Source organism: Protopterus annectens, chromosome 13.part0 (assembly GCF_019279795.1).
Source record: "Protopterus annectens isolate FY-2018-M chromosome 13.part0, PAN1.0, whole genome shotgun sequence".
Taxonomy (NCBI): Eukaryota; Metazoa; Chordata; order Ceratodontiformes; family Protopteridae; genus Protopterus; species Protopterus annectens.
In genome coordinates, this window is record NC_056747.1 from 1,268,343,184 (window position 1) to 1,268,361,054 (window position 17,871).

The window sequence follows — 17,871 nt, forward strand, 5'->3', positions numbered from 1 at the left end:
CCTGATTTCAGTAGTCCCTACACTTACCAAAGGAAAGTGAAACTAAAAAGAACTATGACCTTAACTTTTAGTAAAGATGCCTACGAGATTAAAATGATAATTTGTGACAACTGGTCCATTTTGTCTGGTAATAGACTGGTGAGCAAGATTATGGATCCTGGCCCTTCTTTTGTTTTCAAAAAAGGTAAAAACATTAGGTCTTATTTAGAAGGGACATTCAACAAGGACAGTATGGAGAGGTTTGGTACCTTTAAATGTGGGTTCCCTTTCTGTACCTTTTGTGAGTTCATCAGCTGCAGAGGTTTTTTCAGCTGCCCTACTACAGGTAAGAAATATAACAATAAGGTGGCTGGGAACTGTAACAGTGAAAAGATTGTTTACAGGGCCTAGGGCTCCAAGTGTGAATATATGTACATAGGAAAGACTATTTCTAAATTTAAAAGGAGGATAGCCCAACACACGTCTGAAATTAGAAATGGACTAAGGAAGAATCCTTTCTCAAAGCACAGCATTGAATCACCAGGTCATTCTTTTTTCACTTTTCCCATTTTGGACATGATCAGGCTGTGTCCACTTGTGGGAAATTGCAGTACCATTCTCGAAAAGGAGCCAGAATGGCACATTTGCTTTAATGCCCATCATGTGCCTGGATTCAGTTCTGCTTATTCAATTTAATGCATTCTTCAGCTTATGAAACTGGACCACAAATTATTTTATCAATGGTTTTAGCAAGACATGTTTGTTCCTTTCTTCATTCTTCTTGGACATTTTTTATGTCGCTGTTTTTGGTGGTTTCTACTTGTTTTCTCTTCAGCTGCAACATATATATATATGCGTCGTCATTTGCATTTGTTCCACACATTTTGATTGTTTTTCCCTATTTTTAGTGTATTTTGTTTTTGTGGTTGCTCAGTTTTAACAGTGATTTGATGAAGCTCTATGGGTGAAAGCACTTTTCTTATTTGTTTTTAATACACATACAATTTAATATTTTATTTTGATTGCATTTTTATCTGTGGTGCTTCTTTATTTTGCATATTTCCAAGGTTACTATAGTGGGTAGTCTTTTCTTGATTCATGTTCCTGTTGTCTCACACAGACACACACACACACACACACACACACACACACACACACACACACACACACACACACACACACACACACACTTCTTCACTTCAGCTCTCTATTTTTTTTTCTTTATAGTTTTCTAAGTTTTTCACTCCTTTTGGAAGGATCTTGTCACCTTGGTGCTAAATCACCTTTAGTGAAGGGTGTTTTCTAAAACCCTTGTCCCTATCTGGAGACATACTAAGAATTAATTAATAGTTCTGCACTTCAGGTTATTTGAACTTTGTTTTATTAGTACTATTTCTATTTCCTATTTTAGTTTGGATTGCAAAAAATGACTTCTGTCACATCAGGCTAGCTTTCAGTTGTCAGCTAGGTTCATTACTATGTATGAGGTTGTCAATTATGATTTATGATCATTTGTTCTTTTTATGTATATATTAGTGCTATACAGATTAAAGCTGTTATTGAAAATTTGATCTGATGAAGTCTAGTTTGGTGAAACTGCTGTTCTCTTTTCTCACTCTCATTTCTCCTCTCTTTAAATGGGTATGGATCAGTTATACAACTATCTGTCACAACAATCATTCATTTGTCATGAACATCATCTATTACTGTCAAACCCGCGGTGGTGGTGCTGTGGTAGCGTTGACGCCTCACAGTCAGACGCTTTCTGGTTCGATTCTCAGCTAGAGCATCTTCTGCATGGAGACATGCGTGAATGGACGTATCTTCGTTGAAGGTTGTGTGTCAGGGCTGGTAACTCGGCACGTAAAAATCAACTACCAATCATTAGCGGACCAGAGCTCTGCTGTGGTGACCCCTAACCGGGAAAAGCCGAAAGACACAACAACATCATCTATTAGTGTCAACTTTTCATTATCCGCAATAGCAATTTCCCAGGATTTAATAAAATCCATGTAGGCACAGTGTAGAGCCTACACTGACTGTTACCATGTATGTTTACATGGTTCCCCCTCAGCAACACCCCATGCATATTAATGATGGCATGTTGCTGATGGAGAGCTGAGGAAGAAGGGTATTGAATCAGTGTAGGGAGAAGTGTAGTGGTAACTGTGTCTGCAGATGGGTAGGAGACTCCCCGGACTGTCTGTCAGTGTCATGTTAATTTTTTATTTATTTATTTTTTTAATAATAAAACATGTTTGCATGTTGTGGAGTGCAGCAGTGCTAAGTGGTGCCCAGACAATATCCAAATGTCTAAAAATAAAAACCAGATGTACTTAATTATTTATTTAAATGTATGTTTAAGCATAGCTGAGTATGTTTGCATGGCGTGGTGCTCAGCACTGCTTATAGGTAGCTCAGTGTTATATGTAAAAGTACACCTGATGTCTAAATGCCCACGTAGGTTAATGAGTAGACTCACAGCTCCATTTGTAGTAGGTCCAGGGTTTGAATACATGGAAGGCAACTACATAGGTAATTTTAAAATACACACTTGGCAGAATAATTTAAAATATGGCTCTGCTGTTCTCTTCTAGGCTGTGCTAAGACCTGCTAAGTACCACATAAACATGATAATGGATGCCAATGTTTATGCCCTGCTTTGCTGGTTTACGAGGTGCTAAGTAATGTGGCGCTTTCTTGAATGTTGCCCATTGCTTATATTAAGTCCAGTAGGTAGGAATACAGCAGAATCCATTGGAGTTCTGTCTCTGAAGGGTACTATGGCTGGTGTTGGTGAAGGTGAGTGCTTTTGGGTGCTGTGTTGGGGCATTCTGGAGTCCAGGGTCATCGTTGGACTGCGAGTAAAAAAACATGAAGACCGTCTGCTGCAGGGAGGTTTCCAGGGCTCAGAGTGCAAGGCGGAGGCCTGAGACCGGCTGACAAAAGAACTCACCAGTGTTACTGACATCCCTCACACAGGTGAGCAGTGTCATCACCACCATGACAACCTGAAATGGACAAAGGGGGATCACTTGGACACCTGGATCCAAGAAGCTTGGGTAGGGAATGCCTGACAAGCATGTAAGTAATTTTACCTCTGTTTCACCAATATCTAATCTGAATGCTTGCAAAACTGTTATGCATAATGGTGTGCTTCTCTCCCAACAGCTGCAGAGGAGAGGGCTCACAATGTTGAGTTGCACGCCTGGTGCCTGGCCAGGTTGTCCCCTGAGTGTGGTGAGTATGAATGTATTATTCTAACTGTAGTGAAATAAGCAAGAAAGGGTAAATCATTAACTGCATGACAGTATATTCAGTAAAGTCTGTAGTGCAATAAATGTGGAATTAGAGCTGCATTGTAAGCAATGAATAATGTCAACTGTTGAGCAATAAAAAACATAAAACAATTCCAGGAACTGCATTAAGGTATATACAATAAAGTGTGTAGTGCAATAATTGTGAAATTAGAACTGTTTTGAAAGAAATTAATAATGCTGACTGTTATGCAATAAAACATGAATCCATATCAATAACACCATGGAAAATGGTGTACATCAGTATTGTCTTGGTGTAACCATTGCAGTAGAGCTGTATGCATTCAGGCTGTAAGGTAAGGTGCTGGTGTCAAGTATAACACTGTTATAGCTGTAGAATGCAAATCTAATGGCTGCCACTTGTATTGTTTAACACATATAGTACCATTCAAGGCTGTCTCTAGACCAATACTGTTCACATAATACTCTGTCATCCACAAACATCAGGTAAGCAAGGTATATGGGAGAGGTAGCCCACTCCATGATCTGATATTGTTTGTTGCCTTCACAGATATTTCAACCCACTAACAATAAAGTGTGTACTCCAGCATTGTTAGGCTGATGTATAGCATACCTACTATCTGCGTTGTTCTACTGTCACTACAGTCTAATATAACACTGTAGTAGTACTGCCAGGTCATACTTTGGTTCCAGGTAAGCTTTAGGCAGATATCAGTCAGTCAGTAATTAGCAGTGACTCAGTAGTTCAGTTTGTTAAATGCTCTGTATATAGTACATTTTACCACACATAGACCAGGGTTCGATTCCAGTGATAGGTACACTAAATATTGCAGTAGCAGTCATGTAATGCTCACAAATTCTCTCTCCATAGGAACTACAGGTAAATGGGTGAGGTAGCCCATATCATGAGTAGAGAATTCTGTGTTTAGATTTCCCAGACTGTTAAAATCATTAGCAAGAATTTGAAAACTCAGCAATGTGCAATCAAAAATAATATGTGTAATCCTGTATGCCTGGAGTGTCTGTTAAAAGTTGCTGCAGTTGCAGTCACTAGTATTAAGTTCTATTCCCATGCCTGCCAACCAAGACATGACTGGTGTACACATACATGTCTCTTAAGTGTCACGATTTCACGTTATGTAATTAATAGTGCGTAATCCACCTGTTACAGAATACCATGGCAATGAGTACCTAGATTGCACACTATCACCATTTCAGCCCACAGAATACCTTGGTAGTTATATAGGTCCACCTGATGTGCAAGTGTTCAGTGTAGGTATGTACGCACAGTTGTTACCATTTGGCCTATAGTGTCCCACGCATATAGCTTGAGAGGTATGTATAACATCAGCTACAAGGGACTTGTATTCACTGTAAATGTAAAGAGAATACAGACTTGTAGATAGTAGTACTCCTGTCAAGGAAGTAAGCATCAATGTTACTAATAGACTGATTTTTCTCTCTCTTCCCCCACCTGTTTTCTTCATTTATTTATTACTGTTATTCATTGGTTATGGTTTACTATTAACATATGTTGTTACATTAACTGTTTTTTGGGGCATGTGTTATTGTTATGTATTATAATGAATGTATATTAACATATCTTGTTAAATGACCTATTTTGTTGGCCTTATGCTGTAACTGTTACTGGCATGCTATTATACTGACTGTTCTGTTATTGATTGTTGCGTTTCACATAATTTGCATTGATATGTAATTGAGTTATTTCCAATGTTCTGTCATGCTGCTAATACTGACAGCGTTTTGTTAATACCCAACCTATACTTATTGCTATACCTCTCTTACCACAACACGTTGGGGTAGGCCGGTTCCTGGTGATCTGCCTACTTTGCCTCAACTGGCCATGGCACCAGGTCCTAGCACATCTGGGACCCAAGCCAGTGGTGCCCCCTCTGCTGCCCCTGCACCACCTGTGGTATCGGGTGGAACTGCCTCAGGGAATGGGGCCTGGCCTCCTCCTGTGAGTGGTGGTGGTGGAGGGGCTGCAGTCACTCAGGATGAACTGCTGGTCATGGTGCACAGGATTGCTCGTCACAGCTGTGAACACTGCCTGTGCCAGACTGAGAGCATGAGAGCATGATGGCCGACCTGGTGGGGCAGGCTCACCCTGACGCCCAGCCTCCTACACAGCCACCCTTGGGGCAGTGAAGGAGCACTGTCAACTGTCACATGGATAGGGACGTGAGTCACACTTGTGCCATCTGGAGGCACATGCGACTTGGTTACACAACCCCCTCCCCATCCAAGGTGTTTATCCCCCTCATGTGTCACACACCGCCCCTGTCTGCTGTCTTGTCTGTCTGAAAATGCATCGTCTCCTACCCAACTTACCTCCCCACATGTACTTATATCCCTTTCCCTACATTGCACTCTCACCTTAAAAAAATGGGCACATGTCCCAAAAAACAAAATATCACTACATACATAGCTCTCCATATCACACATGTGCCCACTGGACACCACTAATCTGGTCTAATTGGCTTGACAACAGAGTTATGTTGTGTTCACCCCTCTCTCTGGGGTTTGAGTGTCCAAATTCATTTATAAAATGTGTCATAATGCACAGCTGTTGCTGTACAAGATATGGATAGCTATGGGTCTTTTCTACACCCTTCCTGCATATCCCTAACTGCCTTTCACTATGTTTTCCCCCTGCTTGCCCCCATTTCACCACTTTTCTATTACCCCCTTTTTCTTTATATTTTTTAGCGTGCATTTATGTAGAGCTAAGCGAAGCGGTGAGGTGCAGTGTGTCATGCTGCTTCACCTAGCTAAGATTTAATAAGCTTTAATGATTAAATGTGTTTATTACATTGTTAAACACATGTACAAAATGAACACCTCTGCCCCTCTCACCCATAGCCCACTGCATTAACCCACCACACAGATCTGATGTAAAACAACTGTTTCCAGCAAAACATACTGATGGCTACTTATAGTCATTAGGCATGTAACTCGAATAAAAACTAATGGGAAAAATGGGAGTGTACCTTGGACTCTGGTGCAATAATACACCAGTAGACAGCCAAAGACATAATAATGTATGTATGTGAGGCCTGTAATAGCAGGTATATGTGCTTTTTTATCCAGAGGTGCCAGAAGCTGTTGAAGGCTGGGGGGTGGAGGGTGAGAGGGGCACTTCGTGATCTAAAAATGGCAATTTTTTAAAACTATTTACTACCACAACATAGGTTCACATGGAGGACATTTTAAGCTTAGCCAATTTCCTTTTGGTGTTTGAATTAACATTTCCTAATTGGTTTTACCTATCCCATGATTGATAATTGTATATTAGCCCTAGTGCAAATAACTGTGATCATACCATAGATAATTTGAGGGGAAACTATGTAAGAGATGCAGCATTTAGGAACTGCCTCTGTCCATTAGTGGCATGAAGGGCAATCCTGGAGTACATTTTCTATTACCCATCCCTAGATCCATGTTGCATTTGAATTAGGCAAGGATGAGTTTTGTTTTACTTGACTGGATAGTTTGTTCTGGAACAGTGATAGCCTCAGTGATGTATATCCATCTCTCCATAACATTCAGTTTAGATACCTGGACTGAGGATTTCTTTTGCCATTTGACTTGCTGATGTTCAGTAGGTCCATTTGTATTAGGTTGGAGATACCTTTTATGCCAGACACGTCACCTCTAAACACTCTTTAGGATACTGAGTATATGATAAATCTTTGAGGTGGTCCATGCAAGACCTATTGTTTAGGACTTGTATCCTTTTAGTAAGGGATCTCTGTGGGTATTCCAGTTGTTGCATGGATCTGGACAGATACATGCCAAAGTGGGCATTATACAAAATGATTGACCTACTGAGGGCTTTGTAAAGGGGGACAGTAACATTTCTAGATCTAGTCACAATCAATTTGCTTATAAGCTGTTCACTTTAGAAATACTTTCTTATGACTCTGGGCACATATTGGTCAAAAGTTAGGTCACTGTACACACAAGTTCTCAAATGCCAAACAACTGGGTCATTTCTCAGGGGGCAATTGGCAGTTCCCTGGAGTAGATGACTTCCCCACTGGATACAATAATGTATTTTTTTGGAGTTTAGTTTCAATTCATGATTCTGGCACCAGTTATTGTTTGGGACAAACCTTCCTGCATGATGGTTAAGTCATTTGGGGATTCAATAACTGCTCCTAGCTTGCAGTCATCTCAAACTTAGTTGGCTAAAGCCCTTTGGTATTTCCTTTTACTTTTGAGATGTATATGCCAAACAGAAAAAGTCTCAGTACTGAACCATGTGGGACTCCATTGGCGACTGAACTCTTCCCTTATTTTGATCTCCTGCATCCTGTGAGCAAGTTGCCAATCCAGCTAGTGATATAAGTGTTTGCTCCTACATTAGAGGATTGTGTCAAAAGGCTTGGCCAGGTCAAGATACTGTGGTGTGAACTGTTTTACCTTCATCCATTGCTTTGGTGACGAGTAAAGCTTAAAATTTGTCCATGATTTTGAGCCTGTCATACTTTCTCCCAATTCTTGCCCTTAGAGGTTGAGAGATCAGAGCATATGTTTGACTGTCCCTAATTTTGTGTCATATTTTTGACCTGTTCCTCATATGTGTGATTTTCTGGCAAATTTATGAGGATTGCAAAACTTAAATAATGATAGACACTTGACTTTCAGACAAACACTGATCCATTTGCTAAACAATCAATACTATCTCGCAATGAAAACAGACTTAGCATGAGCAGTAAACTTCTCTGCTCTTGAAACTCACATTCATTGAAACATTCATTTTGCATTTGGCCAGTGGAGGACTAAGCTTACCTCTGGGCTGTTATCAAACCATAGGCTCCTTACACATTTTTAGGGCCATGCATACATGTATGCATTCTTTGATTTACCTTCCTGATTGCATTATATTATATTCCTTGTATAGTATAGCACCACTTATTAGAATGTGTTTTAAATGTGTAGTTTTGAACAGTCTTCTAGTAAGCAATGAAAAAATGCATGAACTAGTAATGACAAAACTACCCATTTCAGAAAATGTCAACCATAAAAGGCCACTCAAACTTCTGTCATTACAATCCACCCATATCAGTAAATATGCAAAATCTCTACAGAAGTAAGTCATCTAAATAATTCCACATTAACTCGTTGCATCTAAGTGACACCTCCAAGTGCATCTGCAGTTAACTCCTACTGATGACTCTATGTGTCAAATATTGCTTGTTCATATTTGCATCAATAATTCCAAAACCATGCTATGTACAAGGTTTTAAAAGATTTCATCTTAAAGATTACACAATGGCAAACTCAACTACATTAATATATGACCTCTTTATGGTGCAGGTAAATAGATATTAACTATTGTTTATATGATATTAATTTATATAGATATAATGTTTACATTTTTCTAAATATCTCAACAACCAGGTAAAACAGACAGAACTCCTTAGCCTCATATGAAAGCTCTCAGCTAGATGAATAAAATGCTGCTGACAGTATGTGTGTAACTTGAGTGGTTGCTGAGATATTGTAAGTTGTTTACAAAATATTACAGATGTAGTACTTACTGTGTTTACTGTGACTTATAACATTCAGTTTAAGACCTAGAACCTAAAGAATACTACCATTATAAAACTAGTTTGTGCTGCACAGTTTGTCTTTTATACTTCTTTCATAACCCCTGTGGTTTCAGAGATACGAACATTTGTTTGAAATGTGATGACATAATTTGATTCTGTTAAAAGGCTTAGGCTTCGCCCATTGGAAGTTACAGTGAAAATGTCCTGAGCTCCATTGGAGTAAAAGAATTAAAGGGATCTGGAATTAATGAAGAGGTTGCTGCTAGCAAACAACTTTATATTCATTGTTTCATTTGAAGTAAAGTGCCTGTTGCCCTTGAAGAATAAATTGCTTATGTTACATTAAAAAATGATAAGCTAGTAATATTGCAATAGGGAATGGATGGCAAAATGATAACAGACTCAGTGTTACAAGGTAACTCTTCCAAAGGAAGACAGTCACAGGGATGCAGCATCTACTCCCTTTAAAGTACAACACAATACAGTATCAGTGATCCATCTGCATACTGTGGGAGTAGAACCCACAGCCTTCTGCATCAAAAGCAAGCATATTACCTGTTGTGTTACTAACAATGCAAACAACTTAGCATAAGAGCATAAGCAGGAGTAAACTTCTCTTCCCCTGAAGATCTCAGCTCCTTGTAAAATCCACTTGACACTCAACTAAATCTCTCAACTTTGCAGCACAAGAAATCTTGAAAAAGCCAACATTTATTGTGGGGGGGTCAAAGGCCCAAAATCAGGGGCACATTTTAAATATTGCTTGTATAATCTTAGAAAGTTGCTAAAATAAAGTGTTTGTGTTACCATGTGTTTCCTGAAAGATAGGAAGACTGAAATTTAAAGGGCTATCATTATTTAGTAAATTCATCTCTCACTGATTTGCCAGAAAACCACAAATTTTAAGAGGAACAGACCAAAAGTATGAGCCAAATATTCTGTGAAAATCTGGACAGTTGAGAGCTATGGACTCAACTCCCTGAATCACAAGTGGTGGTATGAGTAGATAATTCAGGGTCTTGTTTCTTGTACCTATGTTCATAGGTTCATAGGTGTGTAGTAGGCTAATGGCCCTGGAGCCTTTGCAAGCCTAGCCCATAGAAGTGCCCAGGCATTGCGCCACCTGACATTAGTTCCCAGTGCTTCTATCAAGTAGAGCCACTGGAGTGATGCCCAGTGTGAACTTTCTATTTCCCATCCACTCATCAAGATTTCTCTTGAAGAGGGCCAGTGAGGTGCTCTGCTTGACATGTATGGGAAGCCTATTCCAGAGCATGGGCAGTCTCTGGGTTATGAACCTGTCCCTCCAGCATGTTCTGTTGATTTTGATAATGAGGATGAGGTCTCTGGAGTGTGTGGTGTGGAGGGATTCATTTCTAATAGAGCTGGGTCAGACATGGCTTTGTAAGTCAAGCAGAGATTGCTTCTTAGTAGACAATATGAGACAGAAAATAACTGGAGTGTTTTAAGTCTGTCCATGTAGAACATGTGTTTAAGGCCTAGGATCCTTTTTGTGAGGTACTTTTGTGGGCTTTCCAGCTGTTGCATGTGTCTAGTGAGGTGCATGCTAAATGGGGCATTATACTCGATGACTGGCCTAATGATGGAAGAGTAGAAAGATATTATGACCTCTTTCTTCCTGGATGCAAAACCCCTGGTAATGAGATGTGCCACATAGAAGGACTTTCTGGCCACAGTGGCAATATGGTGGTCGAAGGAGAGGTTGCTGTCAGCTTGTGTCCCCAGATCTCTTATAACACCTTCAGTGCTCAGTGGGCTCCTATCGATGTGGTAATTAGCGGGAACTGAGTTTTTCCCAAAGGGGATGATGACGCATTTTTTGGCATTAAGCTTAAGGCCATGGTTTTGACACCAGTCATTGATCTCAGTGAGGCCTTTCTGTAGGATGGCTACATCACTTGGGAAGTTAATAATGGCTCCCGGCTTCCAGTTGTCTGTGAGCTTGGTCAACCAGAGTCCCTCCGTGTTGGTCTGGACTTCTGAGAAGTAGATGCCAAAGAGGAGAGGACCCAGGACCAATCCTTGTGGGACTCCACTTGTACTGGTAGGCAGTCTGACTTGGAGTCTGCTACTTTCACACTGTGGGTTCTATCTGTGAGCCAGTTTGCAACCCACATAGTGATATAGGGGTTGATGCCTAATTTGGTGGGTTTATCAATAATTCCTGAGTGGGGAATAGTATCAAAGGCCTTGGCCAGATTGAGGTAGGCTGAACGAACTGCCTTGTCCTCATCCACAGCTCTGGTGACTGACTTAAAGAAGTCAACCAGGTTGACCAGGCATGATCTACCTTTCACAAAACCAAATTGAGTGTGATCTAGAGTTTGGAGATTCCCTATATCCTTGTTAATTTGGTCCATGATGATGCATTCCATAGCCTTACATATCAGACTCATCAGGCTAATGGGGTGATAATTCCCAGAGTCTGTAGTCGCTCCCCTTTTATGGAGAGGGATGACTGTAGCAGTGCATTATTTGGTAGGGAAAAAGGCTGAGGTGAGGCTGTGATTGAACAGGGCACACAGATGTGGTGCCAGTTCACGTTGTAGTTCATGTAGAACACATTCAAGGATATTATCAGGTCCCATGGAAGCTGTATTCTTGGCCTTGGATAATGCAGCTTTAACCTCTGCTGCAGTAATGCTGGGTGGCTGGCATTCCTCAGGTATTGTGATTGGTCCTTTTGGGGGGAAGAGAGGGGTAAATCTGGCACTGAATCTGTTGGCCAGTATGTTGGCAATATCTGTTGGCTCAGTATAGGAGGTACCATTGTGGAGTAACTCAGAGAAAACCTGGGTATTGCCATGGAGATTCTTGATATAACTACAGAAGGCTTTGTGGTATTTTAGTGTCTGCTGCAATTCTGCCTTCATAGCTGGCTTTAGAGGTTTTGATGAGGGATCTCAGCTTTTTGTTGAGACTAATAAGGGAGTTTTTCCAGTCTTAGGACTTCAGCTTTTTCTGCAACAGTTTCTTCCTTCTATTGTAGAGTTTATTAATGACAGGGACCACCAGATTGGCTTCCTTTTTTTGGAGGAGACCATCTTGGTTCTGTTGGGTATGGCTCATTCCATGCATTTATGTACATGTTCATCCAGTGCATTGGTGTATGATTCGGCAGTCATGCATCTATTTTCCATTGACATGGGTGCTGCAACGTTAGCCATCTCTGTTTTTAGGAGCCCAAAGTCAGCTTTGGAGAAGTTTTTCATGGTGGTTACCTTTGCGGGGGTGTGTGTGTGAGATGTGGATTTCCATGGTGATTAATTTGTGGTCGGATCTAACCAGGGAGGAACTGAATATTGGTGTAGAGCAATGGTCACCCATGTTTGTAATAACCAGGTCAAGGATGTTGCTTCCTCTAGTGGGGGAAAGAATGAGCTGGTCCAAGGCATTGGAATTGATGAATTCCAGGAAGCATTGGGCCAGTGTATTGGTGCATGAGTAGTTTCCCAGTTGATGGAGGGGTAGTTGAAGTCACCTAGTATGATAGTGGTGGTTTGGATCCTAATAGTTTCCAGGGTGCTTAGGAATGTGGAGTGAGAGTCTTGTGACTTGGTTGGGGACCTATAGCAGGCTACGACCAGAATCGCCGTCTTACCCAATGTTAGTTGTCCCTGAAGTGTCTCAAATGCATTGTGCTGGGCTACTAGTCTGGAGGTGTGCATATCCTTTATGAATATGGAGACACCACTGCCTTTGGAGCTTCAGTCCATGTTCTGGAGCCGAAAGGTGTGGAATGAGTTATAGCCTGGTAGCACAGGGGTGATTTCTGCAACTCTAAACCAGGTCTCCATTATGGCACAAATGCCGATGTTCTCCATTTTTAGGAGTGCTTCAAGCAAGTGCATCTTGAGATTTAGACTTCAAGCGTTGAGCAGCATGACCCCCAGATTGCATTTATTTATAGCTGTTACAGTGGTAATTTGGTCTTTTGAACATGGTTTGAGCCTGAGTGACACTACCCAGGTACACCTACCTGGGCATTTTACACACACACACACACACACACACACACACACACACACACACACACACACACACACACACACACACACACACGTACACACATACACACACACACACACACCCATATAACAAGGGATCTGGAAATAGCCAGATGTAATGAGGGGGGCTAAGGCCGACAGATAGGGACATGTGTAATGGTTTGCCCCTACAGAGATAGCAGGTTGATAGATTAACAGCTATTGCATTAGCATGCATATTCCGACAGGTATGAAGTCTGACACTCAAGTGTGTCTCTTTACTTACTGACCTAAACCCACAATGCTTGCCAGTGAGCTACCACATGACCACTATGTTATGGGATATTAGCCACACATATGAAGCGAAACTGTGGACATACTCCATAACTGTATACAGTTGACAGTTATGGTACCTACCCTCTGTGATGCTGTACTCTCCACACCTCAGTGATGTCCATTTGAACAATTAAGAAGGGGGCTCAGGTCTACATGAAGGCCTTATATATTGCACTATGGTGGCATGTCATTGGCCAATGATAGTGCAATTCTGCTATTTTGGCTGCAAATAGCAATTCTAAGCCACAGATTGGTGCAAAGACAATTACCTGCTAATGAGCAGTACCTTAAAAAGTCAAGCAGCTACTTATGGGGAACACGTCTGTATGAGACTTCACTCACACAGAGAGCAGAGTTCAAAAAGTATACCAGAAGCACCGTTCAAAAAAGGAGTATTGCACTCCACCAGGTATGTAATAGATTTCTCCATATAACAGGATGTGGATAGGAGGATAGAGGTATGGGGAACAGAGATTACAACAGTAAGCCTGTCTTAGATCTATGGTAATGACACGTCAGTGATACTCTTCTGTCCTACACCTACAGGCATGCCTCTCAACTGTCCCTGATTTTTAATCACATCTCAGCTCTGTCCCTATCAATCCACTACCTTTCCTACAACAGCCAACCATTGTAGGAAAGGTAGTGGATTACACTTAATACATAGTGACAATGAGTAAGGTTGTACACTCCTGTAATGTCAAATGATGTACTGTAATTCAGCCCCCTCATTCAGTCACTGTCTCACATACATAGTTCTAACATTTTAAAAGTGTCCCTGAATGCCCCTGATGTACTCTGGCTAAGTCCCTGTTTCTGTTGACATATGTCTGTTTGGTTGATGGCTATGCCTAACATACCTGTCAACCTATTACAGCTTGAAACCAGGATAAAGCCATAATTTATGGGTGGATAAAGGCCCAGACTCAGCAGCAGTGTTTAAATATTTGTCAGAGGTTCACAAGTTTGTGTGAAAATTACCAAAGCTATGAGGCAAACATCCTGACATTCTGCAAACATCTCTATAGTTGGGAGGTATGATGCCTTCAGGGAACATATACTACAGCAGGTTGGCATTGTTTTCAGTCATTGTGGCACACTGGTGTTGCTGGACTGTCCCCATACAGTTGTAATAGCACTCTGTTAATTGTCTGTCAGTGGCCATATGACATATTAATGGAAGCTCGCCTATAGAGGACACATCACAGTGGACTGCACTGCTGGGCATTGGCACATACAGCAGAATCTGTTACAGCACACAGGGACATACCCCAGTATTGATACTATCTTGGTGGTGTCTACACACGTCGAGTGTTGCAAGACTGTGGGGTATGACATGTGAGGGAGCAGTGGATAGTGCAGGCCATTATGGGTGTGCTGGATCTGTACATAGTGGATACCCATGCATCTGGTCCTGTAATGTGTTCCCCTTTTGTTGTCTTTCAGGAAACATGTAGCACTGAAGACATGTCAACTTCTCAGAAGCAGAGAATGACATGTTAGTTGATGGACTGAGACAGCACCACTGGATCTTGTTGTCTAGGGGAAGGCATAATCAGGACCAGTGGGCAGCATTATGGGAAGACCTTGTGTGGGATGTCAATGAGACTGGCCAACAGGACAAGACCTATGAGCAGATCCGACACCAGGCCACAGACATGCTGAGTACTGCAAGACAAAGGGAGCTGATGTTGCCAGGGATCATGTCACCACCAGTGGAAGGCCTGTGACAGAACATCTACCCACAGCCACAGAGGAATTCCTGGAAAACCTAGGAACAGACAACAGCTCCCAGGCATCCATCACACCATACATTGTGGAGGTGGGTGCCACAGTGTCAACAGCGGAGGAGCATCCAGGTAAGTGTACTGTGTTCACCAGTGTAATATTCTATCAGTTATTGTGGCAGGCTGTACATACCTGTACATGGGTGTTAGGTCTATCTGCATTAGGGAGGGGGGTTAGGGTTTATGCACAGTTGTGCAAACATACTCAGAATGTCAGAAATACAACCAGTATCACAGTAGCTACTGTATATGTGGATATATGTACATATTACCTTGTAGTGCTGAAACATTTGGTGGTGATGACAATACTTCGCCCTCACCTTTTCAAAGGTCTGTCAGGAGTGGCCCAAGTCCATGGTCCGGTACCTGGTAAGGGTGATACAGTTTTTTATGGATCATATATACCCTATTAAAGTTAATGGCTGCCATATTACCCTATGTAGAAATGTTGTGTTTAGCCAGAGTAGAGTAATTGTATGTTCCATTCTGGAACAGATGACTATGGTTCATAGACTGGTTATTCACAGGTGTGTACTTGACCGACCATCGACTCATCTGCACTTATAGTTATGAGTGGCTACACAGCCTGATATACATGAGGCATTTACTCCAAGATGCCTGTTCAAACACAAAAGGGTGATTCTACATACCTGAAGCAGTGACACTAGTACTGGCATATCATTTTCAATATAGGTGTTCTGGGTTTTATGTGTAGTTCTATCACATACAGTGTCATATTGCATACCTTACAGGCAGATTATACTGGCAATTTTAACTGGATGTGGCTGAAGTGCATGCTATAAAGGGCTTGACTTGTCTGTGTATGTTGTTGTCGGGTTGTCTGTTGCAAATGGGAGTGGAGATGAGAAGACGTGAGACTGGTAATACAGTTGTGGATCCTCATCTCTATGAGTCTGTGTGGATTACCATACATAATAGTGCAGGTGGTAATGCTTTTGTATTGGTTTTCACAGGTGACCAGGAGTGGTTGGACTCTGTCCCCCTTACAACCTGATGTCATTGTCTCATCGGACTCTGATATTGATGGTGGCCATAGTGAGGCACAGGTGGGTTGTCAGGGACTGAATCTGTTCCAAAGGTTGACATCCCTCTTTTGCCCCCATTCCCACCATACATAGTCAGCATGCCCACACATACCTAGTCCTCAGAGGCCACAGACATTGGACAGTCAGAGGGTGGCGACATTGAACAGGACAGTGTGGCAATTATGGCATCAGTGACTGTAGACAATAGCCAGAGCCAGAGAGCTGGAGAGGTCCCACATAGGCGGATTGACGGATGCTCGTAGGAGGACTGCTGTCCATCCACCACCAGTCACAAGTGTCACATCACGGGTCACTCTGCGCATATTTTGGGCCATTATGGAGGCACAGGTATGTTCTGAACGCAACACCAGATGGATGCTTAGGGCTATGGATGCAGCACAGTCTGACATCCATGATTGCCTCCACTGCACTGGGGACACCCTGGATCAGTTCACTGATACAGTGGACAGATGGTGGGCTGAGACAGTGCCTGTCTTGGACCGCACATTGTCTGTGCTGGGACATCTGGTTGGAGTTGGGCATTGGGCACGTGGCATATGTAAGCAGCACCATCTGCAGAGAGTCCACATGGCCATGCACAGTCATGGTCCCATACTGGCAGTACTTCCAGCGCTACTGAGGGAAGTTTGCTGTCCACACCATGATGTGGCAGGCCATGGGCATATGGTCATGGGCAGTCCCATTGGGGACACAGACCCACATTTTGCCATCACTGTCAGATAGTAGTACTGCATCTGACCTTGGATATGGTGGTGCCATTGCTACTCCTGGCAGAGCCAGTTCCCATGTTCATAAGCACAGACAGTGAACTGTCCACACTACCATGTAAGTTCCACAACTGCCCAACATACACATGTGTAGCACTAGCACTGGGATTGACTGTGTACATGCACACACTCAAACACCACTGTCGCATGCGGGTCACCTACAGAAACACACAGTACCTTTCCATAGCTCATGTAACCTGCACCCCTCCTGACTCACACACATGCTGTCAACTGTTTGGCACAGTCTAGGACCCCAGCACCCCCACACCACACCCTGTGCATGTGATGATACATGTGCCACATCCCTGCCATCTGTGCCATTGATGTAAGGAAATGCTACTATGTGTCTGATGCACAGGGTGTCTGTGCTACTTGACATGTACTTGTGTAGTACAGTATTGTTTTGCCATGCCACTTGTGGGCCAAAACAGGTTCTGTATGCTGGCATGTGTCATGACTACACATCACACTTTGTGTATCTTTGTTGCATGATGTTGGACTGCTGATGGTGTTACAGCATGACAGTTGTGTCATGGACCTGTTCCAGGAGTCTGAGGTGACAAACTATGGGCACATGGTGACAATACAGTGACAGAGGATGGCATGGCAGTACAGCAGAAATATGACATCAGCAAGGTGCGACAGTATACATGCATGGCACCCTAGATGCATATGTGTAGAGCAGTCTATCAGGGACAATGGGGGCAGTCAGTGTATTCATGCATTCATGCTTTGTGATAAGGTCTGCTACCCTGGTTACATATCACCTGGGTTATCTGAACTTACAAATATAGAAGGTGTGGTGATGGAGTTGACATGTGTACAAATATTCTGTGTCCAGGTCAGACAGGTGGTGGACATCAGTTATGATTATGTATAGGAGGGTAATTTAGGGCCAGCAGCTAGTCACAGGGCCAAAAAGTGCATAACTATTGCATAGGGATAGCCCATACGGCCATGTCTGTAGCGCTGCACAGGGATATATTTGCACACATACACATACACACACACACACACACACACACACACACACACACACACTTGGTTGATGTGAGATTGAAACCACTACTT